Genomic DNA, 12,053 nt, shown 5'->3' on the forward strand with positions numbered 1-12,053 from the left:
ACTTATGTTTCTTAATCATAGGCAAAGAGGTAACACACAAATAAAGAAATTGGGAGGAACTAAAGTGCAATGGGCCTAGATTCCTTAGCAAGGTACTAATCTGTCAACAATGGTTGAAGCGTCTCAACTCCCAACAGGGGAGCCCGCGTTGCTTATGTTGATCATAACGAGAGGATCTCGTGAGGGTAGAAGGAGTTCGGTTGTTACCGGTTACATGATCTCAGCTAGAGATAAAGGGATAAGGAGAAGAAGGTTTAAACCTACAAGAGTATTTCTAGTCTAACGTACCGCATAAGACAAGCCTTGGGTACATAATATATCGTGTTTAACATCCTCCCTTAATCAAAACTTCTCAAGTTAAGATTACGAAGAAATTCCTCAAATGATCTTGTACCCAAGGCTTTTGTGAAGCCATCATCAACTTGATCTCTAGAATGCACAAACTGAATGTCCAGTTCCTTATTAGCAACCCTCCCCCGCACAAAATGATAGTCTATCTCAATGTGCTTCGTCCTAGCATGAAAAACTGGATTTGCGCATAAGTAGGTTGCACCAAGGTTATCACGACAAAGACGTGGAGTTTTAGTGTGATGAAGGCCAAGCTCCTTAAGCATTGCTTTAACCCAAATAATTTCTCTTGTTGCATTTTCCATTTTCTTATATTTAGCCTGAGTGCTGGATCGAGAAACTGCAACATGTTTCTTTGGACACCATGAAATAAGATTGGGTCCAAAGAAAATTGCAAATCAACCTGTTGACCTCCTGTCATCTGGACTGCCTGCTCAATCAGAATCATAGAAGGCACTCACTAGAGTAGATGATGACTTGCTAAAAGTTGGTCCAACACTCAAGGTATTTCTATGATATCTCAATATGCGTTTTGCAGCAGCCCAATGAACAGTAGTGAGTGCATGAAGGAACTGACAAACTTTATTTACTGCAAAGGAAATGTCTGGTCTAGTGAGAGTTCAATACTGGAGTGCACCAACCAAGCATCTATACTTGGTACCATCCTCTTGATTTAAGAGTTCTCCTTCTGCAAGAGAGAGTTTATCTGAACTGGACAATAGTGTTGGTGAGGGCTTACAACTTTGCAACCCAACTCTTCTCAGTAGATCAGTTGCATATTTTTCTTGGGAAAGATGAAGATCACCTTCACTATTTTTCTTTACCTCAATACCAAGAAAATAGTGTAAATCTCCTAAGTCCTTGAGAGAAAATTCTGAGTTCAAATCTAGCAATAGAACATTAATAGCTTCTTTGGGGGAACTTGTAACAATGATGTCATCAACATATATAAGCACAAAGATTGATGTATTCACTAGTCGAAAATAAGGCTTGCTCCTCGAAAATAAGTCTTGCTCCTCCAATTGCTCCTCCAATGATGTCATCAATTAATAGTTTTTTCTCTCTTGCTCCTCCAATTGAGTAGATCCAATAGTGCAACACTACAAATATGGCGAGCTTTTCTTTCTCTAACTTATCCCAGTTGTGCATATCCCTTGGTGCAACACAACAAATATAGACGACTAACGTATATTTTCCATGCCTTCTCTTCTACGCAGTGGTCTGGTGGTGTCACTTCTCTTTTCCATCCATCCAATAATTTTAATACTGAAAAACAACTCCGTTGCCACATCTTCTTTTCTGTTGCTTCTTCCAATCCCGCAGATCCAGTGGTGCGATGAAAAAAATGACGACACAAAATGTATTTTTTTTTCAGCCCCTATACTTTTGTCTGAGTTAGTTTTTTCATCCAAACAGATCATTTCAATTTTCCATCGTTAGATGCAGTGAGTATGGATGAACAACCTATATTTTTTCTTGCAATTTCCTCTTCTCAGTGGTCCGGTGGTGCAAGTAACATAGGATTATCAATTGGTAAACCCACGGAGAGAATCATGCGGCAACATGTCTCTCAACACAAGGAGCTTGGTGCATAGTATGAGGTTGTCCCGAGTCCCATGTTGGGGAACGCAACAGAAAACAAAAAACAAAAATCCAACCTACGCACTAGCCTAGGAGCACTATGAAGATGCATACAAGGTTTGATCATATCGTTACCAACTCGTAGTGCATCGTAAGTAGATTTGGTGAAGATCGTCGGTGCATATGCCCGTAGTTAGGATTTTACAATCTTCCAACAACGAGGATGTGCTCCCTCCGACAGCCCCTCGGACAGTCTCTCAGACAATCCGTCGGGGGGCTGTCGGACAAAACCTCGGACATCCATAATGAAGATTGTAACATGAAAGAATCAAGTGTAGACAAAACGGATGACGGAGTTACCCCCAAATCAGAGGAGAGGAAGGAGGAAGTCCAGGAGGCCAAGAATCTTAATCGGGCTGCCATCTTCGCTGGCCCGTCGCACAGACCAGAATCGATCGTCGTGGAGGTTTTTATATTATTTAGAAACAAACCTAACTCAAAACAAATATATTATGAGAGAAGGAAATATGACTCCTTCAATATATTTTTATTTTAAAAATTCTTCAATTGTTATTTCGTTATTTTTGTGGGATTTAAAAATGTTTTGTGGAACATTTACAAAGGCCCAAACAGAAGTTTATTGAAGGCGCGAGAGCGACCAACTTCTTAGTCGCACGAGCAGGTTGGGGATGTCGGGATCCCCGACGGTTTGGAGAAGCTCGGCGTATGCAGCAGGTTGAGATCGATGGTCTGAGCGAGTTCGACGTTCCTTTCATTGGCGTTAGACCTCCACCACAAACACTGATGCCACCACACTTTATCAGAGAAGGAACCCACGCCGCCATTCACCTCACCCCAAACAGAAGAAGAAAGAAAATCCACGTGACCCAACGGCAAAATAAAACGACACCACGTGTAGAAGCAAACCGACGAAGGTGGCTGACACGGCAGCCCACACCCACCGATCAAACAGGAGGCTGTTTTAGGAGATGACATACATTCATTCTCCTTGGTCAGAGAGGGTCAAGGACATACATTCTCCTTGGTCCACCGCCAAGTGTCAATGAAAATTGATCATGAGAACGTGTCCAGTTTTTTCTTTTCTTGAGACAACAGCCTCAAGTTATGTATGGTTCGGTTGTCTGCGTGGTTGAAACTCTAACACGCAAACAACGTTCGTTTTCACCCAAAGTCCCTTAGTACGTACTCCCTCTGCTCCTAAATATAATTTTTTTAGAGATTTCACTAGAGGGTTACATACGGAGCAAAATGAATGAATCTATACTATAAAATATGTTCATATGCATCCGTATGTAGTCCCTTTAAAGGAACCTATTAAAAGACTTATATTTAGGAACGAAGGGAGTACTTTACTTCCGCTCAAAATAAAAAAAGTCACCACTTTTCTTTTTCTTTCGATGTCGATTAGACGCCCAGGTAAGCTGATGGGCCACGGACGAGGGTGGCCCAACGCTCGGTTCACCCAAGCTTGTTTAGTATCACACGACGAGATTGGGTGGCAGCTTCGCCGTTTAAATACTCTAGTACTGACCGTGTTATCACCAACAATGCGGTCATGAATCAGTTAGCACTGGTCCATCAGGTCTGTGGAGGTAAAATATCGACGTATCACTATCCGGCTTCGACTGGTGCTATACGATTGCAAGATTCACGTAGACGTATGTGGTCGATCTTTTTAATTTTTTCTTTTCTCTCTTTCTCTTATTCCAAATTTATTTATGTTGATTTTGAATTTTTTCAGTTGCTCCTCTCAATTGCATACATCCAATTCAGATGATCGTAGATTTGATTTTTTCTGTTGCTCCTCTCAATTACGTACATCTAATTCAGATGATCGGAGATTTGTTTCTCTGTCTCTTCTTGAAAATTTTATTTATGTTGATTTTGATTTTTTTTTGTTGCTCCTCTCAATTGCATACATCCAATTCACATGATCGTAGATATTTTTTCTCTGTCTCTTCTCCAACATTTGTTATGGCAATTTTTATTTCTGTTAGTTCATTTTCATTTTTTTGCTAGTTTCTTCTAATAGTTTAATGATTTTTTTTCACTCTTACTCCTTCCATTTACCTAGATTCAACCTTGGGACGCTACAAGTATGGGCGAGCAACTTTTATTTTCTCTAGCTTCTCCCAATTACGCAGATCCCACAGTGCAACACAACAAGAATAAGCAACATATGTTTTTTGTTACATTCTCTTCTCCGCCGTGGTCTCATGGCGTGGGTTATCTTTTTCATCCGTCCAGATAATTTCAATTTTGAAAACATGTGTATCTTGACTCTGGGTGTGACACGCAAAAAGTTGATGCTCTGCAACTCTGCCCACTCTCCGCTTCAAGAATTGTGGAGCTGTGATGAAGATACGTAAGTGCACGCCATGACCCTTATGTGGGAGTGGTGGAATGTTCACAACAAGGCCAATGCTGATAAGGTGGCTCCAAAACCTCAAGTGGTTTGTCACAGTGTGAAGAAGTTGCTAATTGAGTTCCTGGGCCTGCGAAATCTGAACAAGCCTCCTAATTTAAGCCACCGGACAATCACAGATGTAGCAAACCTCCAATGCATTCTATGAAGGTTAACTTTGACAGAGCCTTTCATGATAATACAGGTGCAGGGGGCTGGGGCTATGTGGTCCATGATCAGGCTGGCGAATTTTATCGCTGTTGGTGCCGTCAAGTCTGTGAACCTGAATTTGTGGCACATCTTGCTGCAGTTGATGGGGTGACCAGGATCGGGGCTAATCAAATTATCTTTGAGTCTGATTCCTCAATACTTGTTCATGCTTTGAAGAGCAATGGGTAAGACAAGGCAACTATTGGTGTGCTGGCGAAGGAATCTAGAATCCAATGCATTCTAGACTTTGATTCCTATGCTTTTTCCTTGTGCCGACGCACTTGTAAGTCCGTAGCACATGAGCTTGCCAAGCTGGGCATTCGTTGTGAGTCGTATGACTCCTTCTCGGAGGCTTCTGTCCCCAATTGCATTGTAAAGCTTTTAGCCAGTGACATTGTTGTGCGTGAAGTTTAATGAAATTCCCATTTTTCCATTAAAATAATTATTGAGAGGTGTACCATCGGGCGGGCTTGGCCGAGAACAATTCTCGGCAAAGGTTTTGCCGAGTGTTTTATGTAGTTGGCAAACAAATAAATTCCAATAATGTACGAATGTGTATTGCAACACCCCGAAAATTATAATTTTGGAATGTTAATTATAAATAGGTATAAACTTGCTTGTGTTGCTTGTTGTTAGTTAATTTTGACTAGGAATTGAAACTTTTTTTGAGTTTGAATGAATATTTTATGGAGAGGGAATAAAAGGAGTTTCCTGAGTATTCATTTGGATCTTATTTTGGGTTGGAGGATATTCAGGATATTTCCAGTTCTAAGATGAGAGAGGATGACATGACTTCCTCAAATTATAAATCTGGTTAATAGTTAGATATTGTTCCATTTGAAGTTTTTATATTATTTAGAAACAAACCCAACTCAAAACAAATATATTACGAGAGAAGGAAATATGACTCGTTCAATATATTTTTCTTTTTGAAAATTCTTCAATAGTTATTTGGTTATTTCTGTGGAATTTAAAAATGTTTCGTGGAAACATTTACAAAGTCCCAAAATAAATTTTACAAAAGTCTTATGTTTATTGTATTTATGTTTTTGGTCTTTAAAATGTTCACCGTTGTCTGCTTCGGAAAAGGGTTGTAGGATGTCGATTTCGGTTGCTCGGGCGACGGAGTTGGCGGCTCGTTGGATGCGCGGCCTCGGGGTCGGTGTGTGGGTCGTTCTTGTATCGGTTTTCGGCCAACTTTCCTGATTAACTGGCCAATTCTTCTTCTTCTATATGAAAAGGCAGAGCTCCTGTTGGTTCATCAAAAAAAAATTATAATCCCTCTTCGTGTGGCTTTTGATTAATACTCCTAATAAAAAAAGCACAAGGCCATCACGATGTTCGGAAAAAAGTTGGAATTGGATTTTGGAAAACGATTCAATACATTCGGATGACAACTTGGATGGCCGTAGCAATTAGTCGACACATGCTTGAGCGACCACGGCAATGCTTCGACGGACGCGGCAATAAGCCATGACATGATGCTCCGACAATTTTTTGACGTCCTCAACAATAGCGTGTTGTGACGCGGCCGACCTTTGCTGCAAGCTCTACTGTGAGGGTAGGAGCACTGCCAAGGTGATCTACTGCAAATGTCGGTGGACCGGTGTTTGCGGCAAGCGGCCCTAGTGTTATGATGAATGTCAGTAACACTACAATGGATCGACTGACGATGTTTGTGAGGGAGTGGCACTTGTGCTAAGGTAGAGAAAGAGGTGACATAGTGTTGTTGAGAGTGATGATCGTATGGCTTTCGTGAGTCAGAACCGAGCGATGCTGCAAGAAGAGAGACTCGGTGTTTGCATGATGTTGTCACGTGAGAGCGGGGTAGTGGCAAGAGAACATACTGCTATAATGTGCTACGTCAGTGGCATCAGACGGGTTTGAAAGGCGATTTATTATTTTTGGAATATGTTGCGACCATCTTTTTTAACATGTTTTTTGTCACAATGAATTAGGTTGTTGCGTATATATACTCAATTATTTATTATTGTCTTTGACATGCAACAGAAAAATTATTACAACCATGTTGTATCTCTCCCTAATAATAAAGCACGCAGTGCTTCTTTCGTCCGTCGTCGTCGTTTTGCAAAAAAAATCCTGGATTTTTCCGAAATCAACCCGCAGTACGGATTTAAGTGAGAAACGAATCTTTTTTCGTTTTTACAGAAAACCCCTGTGCTTTCCCGAAATCAACCCGCAGTACATAATACAGTGAGAGAACGAATCGTTTTTTGGATTTTTTGTAGAAACCTCCTTCAGTTTTCATAAAATAAACCCGCAGTACATACTTGAGTAAAAAAAACAATCATTTTCCATATATTTTCGAAAACACCCCTACAGTTTTTAATTAATTAATCTGTAGTCCAATTATAAATGCAAAATACTTTAAAAAATTTTATCTTTTAAACGGTAACTCCAATTTTACATTATTATATATGAAATTTTATTAGAAAAATATGTAGAATCTGAATATAATGTTAGTTTATCTATTTAATTTTTTAAAATTCTGTTTATAATGTAATTTTAATCAATAATGATGCGCACAATCTAAATATAATGTTATTTTATTTATTTAATAATTTTTAAATAATATTTATGCTGTAATTTTAATCAGTAACGTACAAACATTTTTCATAACGAGGCCGATCCGTGTTGTTAATTAATCCACGGTCCAATTATAATTAACAAATACTTGAAAATTTTATATCTTTTAAACTGTAACTCTAATTTTAAATCAGTACATACTTGAGTAAAAAAAACAATCATTTTCCATATGTTTTCGAAAACACCCCTACAGTTTTTAATTAATTAATCTGTAGTCCAATTATAAATGCAAAATACTTTAACAAATTATATCATTTAAACGGTAACTCCAATTTTACATTATTATATATGAAATTTTATTAGAAAAATATGTAGAATCTAAATATAATGTTAGTTTATCTATTTAATTTTTTAAAATTCTGTTTATAATGTAATTTTAATCAATAATGATGCGCACAATCTAAATATAATGTTATTTTTATTTATTTAATAATTTTTAAATAATTTTTATGCTGTAATTTTAATCAGTAACGTACAATCCATTTTTCATAACGAGGCCGATCCGTGTTGTTAATTAATCCACGGTCCAATTATAATTAACAAATACTTGAAAAAATTATATCTTTTAAACTATAACTCTAATTTTAAATTATTACATATGAAATTTCATTCAAAAAATGTGTTGAATCGAAATCTGATGTATCTTACCTATTTAATTTTTTAAATTTCTATTTATAATGTAATTTGAATCTATAGTGATGCGTATAATCTAAATATGATGTTATTTTACTTATTTAACAATTTTTAAATTCTACTTATGCAGTAAGTTTAAATAAATATCTCAAGTCATGATTATTAGGTTAAAACGTGTTGTATGGTTTGCTTCCGTTGCAACGCACGGGCTCTTTTGCTATACACTAATATTGTTGTAAACTTTGCGTTTTCTTCAAAACATGTTACAAGGTTTGCTTAGTCAATGACCTGGTCGTTTGCAGCGTGAGGGACGTGACACGGATGGGCAGCCATGAGCTGAATCCTCATCGTTGAGAAAAATAAAATTGAGCAGTGATGGGATCCGCCCATATGGATGGGTGTCTACTTTGCAAAGCGATTACAGTAGAAAACAAACCCAACTCAAAAAAGATATATTATGAGAGAAGGAAATATGACTTGTTCAATATATTTTTCTTTTTGAAAAATTATTCAATATATAGTTATTTGGTTATTTCCGTTGAATTTAAAAATGTTTCGTGGAAACATTTACAAAGGCCCAAAATAAATTTTACAAAAGTCTTGTGTTTATTGTATTTATTTTTTTGGTCTTTAAAATGTTCACCTTTGTCTACTATTCCAAATTGTATTTTACTTTGTGTTTATAGTATTTTAGGAATCTATCTAGTATTTTATTGTATCAATTATAGCTCCAGTTGTTTAGTAATTGGGAAATACCCAGATTTTGTAGGCTTCATCGCAGCCCACGCGCGCGAGTTGTGGCAGGCGAAGCCCAGCAGAACCGCATCTCTTTGTTATTTCTTCACACCCATCTGCCCACTGACGCATGGGGCCCGCCTTGTCATCTCCTTCCTCTGGTGGAAGTAACTCCTCATCACGCACGCACGCACGCACTCCAGACTCCCCGATCAAAATCCTGCTCATCTCCTCCCCTTGAGCACTCCAGACTCCCGTGCTCTTGCCCTCCCTCGGCGGGGAGTCCCCCACCTCCAGAAAGAGCACCCGCTTGCCGGAGAGAAGGCGAAGAGGGTGGAGGAGAAGAGGAGGTGCCGAGAATGGAGGGCGTGGCGACGTGGCGAGCACCTGCCGGAGAGAAGGCGCACCGGAGACGAGGCGGAGGAACCTGCGGCGCCAGAGACGAGGCGGAAGATGCGGCGGGCACCTGCCGGAGAGGAGACGGCCCGGTCTTTCTTGCGCTGCCGGGGAGCAGGCGGCCCGGGGGATCGATTTCTTCCGCTTCTTGGTCGGCGACGGCGGGTGTGGTCGACATCCTCACCACGACGACGGAGTCCTCCCCCATCGCGTCTGCCATGCTGCACTCGGCGCACGACTCCCTGAACGCGCTCTCCTGGGGCCTCCTGCGCGGCAATGAGAAAATCACCCGTTTAGTACGCGTCGTTTAGCACGCCGCTCGAACCTTGTTTAGTACCACACCGCTAGCTTAGGTGACAGTTTCCCTGTTTAAATACTCTTCTACTCACCCTATTATCACCGACGATGCGGTCACGAATCAGTTAGCGCTGGTCCATCGGGTCTGCGGAGGTAAAAGATCGACGTATCGCTATCCGGCTCCGACCGGTGCTATACGATCGCAAGATCCGCATAGACGTATGTGGTTGATCTTTTTAAGTTCCTCTGATAATTTCAAATTTTTCTTCTCTTTCTTTCTCTCATCTTTTACAAATGTTGATTTTGAATTCTTTTCTCTTGCTCCTCTTACAGCCAATTTCGATCTTTTTAATTACCTCAGATGATTTTTAATTTATCTTTTCTTTCTTTCTCTTATCTTGATTTTTATTTTCTTTTTGTTGCTCCTCTCAATTGCGTACAACGAATTTAGATTCTCTCTCTTCTCCAAATTTTGTTATGGCAATTTTTATTTCTATTAGTTAATTTTCTTTTTTTTCATGTTTGCTTCTTCTATTTTCTAAATGATTCTTGGGTGGCAGCTTCCTTGCTTGAATACGCCTGTAGTCACCCATTTGTCATCAAGGATGCACTCATGAATCAGTTCCGTTCGTAGAATTTTATCACGCCGCTCCGTTCGTAGAATTTTTTTAGTACAACACGGCGAGCCTGGGTGCCATCTTCACGATTTAAATACTCTTTTATTCACTCATTTGCCATCAAGGATACACTCACGAATCAGTTAGCGTCCTGATTCATCAGGTTTGCGGAGGTAAAAGGTCGACGTATGGCTTCTAGTGGGTTATTCCCAGGCTATACGATCACGGTGAAGTATGGCTGTTAGTGGGTTATTCCCACGCTATACCATTGCCAGATCCGTGTAGACGTATGCGGTCGACCTTTTTTATTGCGTTCCAATTTCATCTTATTTTTTTTGTCTTAAATTTGTGTTTTTTTTCATTGCATTGCAACGGGCACCAACATCATACGCCTTCCATCCTAAAAATTGTCTTAAATTTGTGTTTTTTTCATTGCATTGCCATGGCACCAACATAATACGCCTTCTGTCCTAAAATTTTTGCCTTAAATTTTTGTTTTTTTATTACGTTCAACCGGCATATTCGAGTGATTCAACATTATATTCATGTTGCCACCGACGATGTGGTCACGACACATGTAGTGTTGTTTCATTGGGTCTGCGGAGGTAAAAGGTCGGCATATCGCTATCTGGCTTAGATCGGTGTGCTATACGATCGCAAGATCCGCTTAGATGTATGTGGTGAAGTATGGCTGCTAGTCGGTTACTCCGAGGCTGTATTCTTTTTTGTGTGTTTTATTTCATTGTCAGATCTGCGTAGACGTATGTGGTCGATCTTTTTGTGTTCTTTTTTCATTGCGTTGCAATGGACAAATTTGGTCTATATTTTTGTGTGTTTTCTTTCATTGCATTGCAGCGGGCATATTCGAGTGATTCAATATCAAATTCCTTTGGTCACAAAATGTTTCTCTTCAATTTGTTTACTCCTTTCATCCCAAAAAAATTATCTACTCCCTCAGTTTGCAAATATAGGTCATTTTAAAGATTTTAATGTAGACCACATACAGTGTAAAATGAATGAATTATATTTTAAAATAAGTCTATATACATCAGTATATAGTTCATGTTTAAAAAAAAGGCCTATATTCACAAACAGAGCGAGTATATGTAATATATACATATTCATGCACCTATATAAAATTGTGGACTTCCATTTACTATTAGGCTATTTATTTTTTTGCCCCATTTCGCTTAATTGTGCTCGTTTTTGCCTCACTCGCTCAGTTTTTCTCGTTTTTGCACTACTTCGCACTATCTCACTCTCGTGGCCGGCCAAACAGCCGTTTCCGTCGGGTCAACCTCCTTTGACCGTTGTGTTGCCTGACTAGTGGGGTCGGCTTCGGGCACCCTCATCGCATTCACAAGTGGGGCTCGGGTGGGGCCGACCTGGGGCCTCATTTTAAAGCAGACCCACACGGGAACGACTCGTCTCCCCGTTAGCTCACAGGGCAGCGATAGTGGCGACGCTACGACTACTTTGACCAGTCCCATTTAAATATAGACGGGAACGACTGGTCTCCCGTTGGCCCACCGGACAACGACAGCGGTGACGCATCGTCTACTTTGACCGGTCCCATTTAAATATACGCGGGAACGACTTGTCTCCTGCTGGCCCATAAGGCAGCGACAGCGGCGACACATCTGCTGCTTTGACGGGTCCCATTAAATAGGATCCGTCCCTTCGTCACCTTCTTCTCCACTTGCCCCACTCGTCCATCCCACTCACCGAGCAACCGAACCCTAGACCGATGGCCAAGCACAACCTCGCCGCCCGCAACGGCTACGGAGGTCTGTTGATTCCTAACCGGCGTCGTACGGTGAACAACGAGAACTTCGCGCGCCACCTCTGGGTGCACAACGAGCCAGTGCCATGGCGAAACGTCGTGCTTCCGGAGCGGTGGAACCTCAGCAAGAGACGGGTGCTTGTGCTGCAGGTTCCCGCAGATGGCCCCAAGCGGCGGCGGCGCGAGATAGGCAGCGGTAGACGTATGCGATCGATCTTTTTGTATTTTTTTTCATTGTGTTTCAATTTCGTCCTCGAGTTTTTGTCTTAAATTTGTGTTTTCTTTTCTATTGCGTTGCAACGGGCATATTCAAGTGATTTAATATCATACTCCTTCCGTCATTAAATTTTTGTCTTAAATTCGTGTTTTTTTCATTGCATTGCAACAGACATATTCGAGTAATTCAACATCATACTCCTTT

Source organism: Hordeum vulgare, chromosome 7H, assembly GCF_904849725.1.
Source record: "Hordeum vulgare subsp. vulgare chromosome 7H, MorexV3_pseudomolecules_assembly, whole genome shotgun sequence".
In the NCBI taxonomy this organism is placed as follows: domain Eukaryota; kingdom Viridiplantae; phylum Streptophyta; class Magnoliopsida; order Poales; family Poaceae; genus Hordeum; species Hordeum vulgare.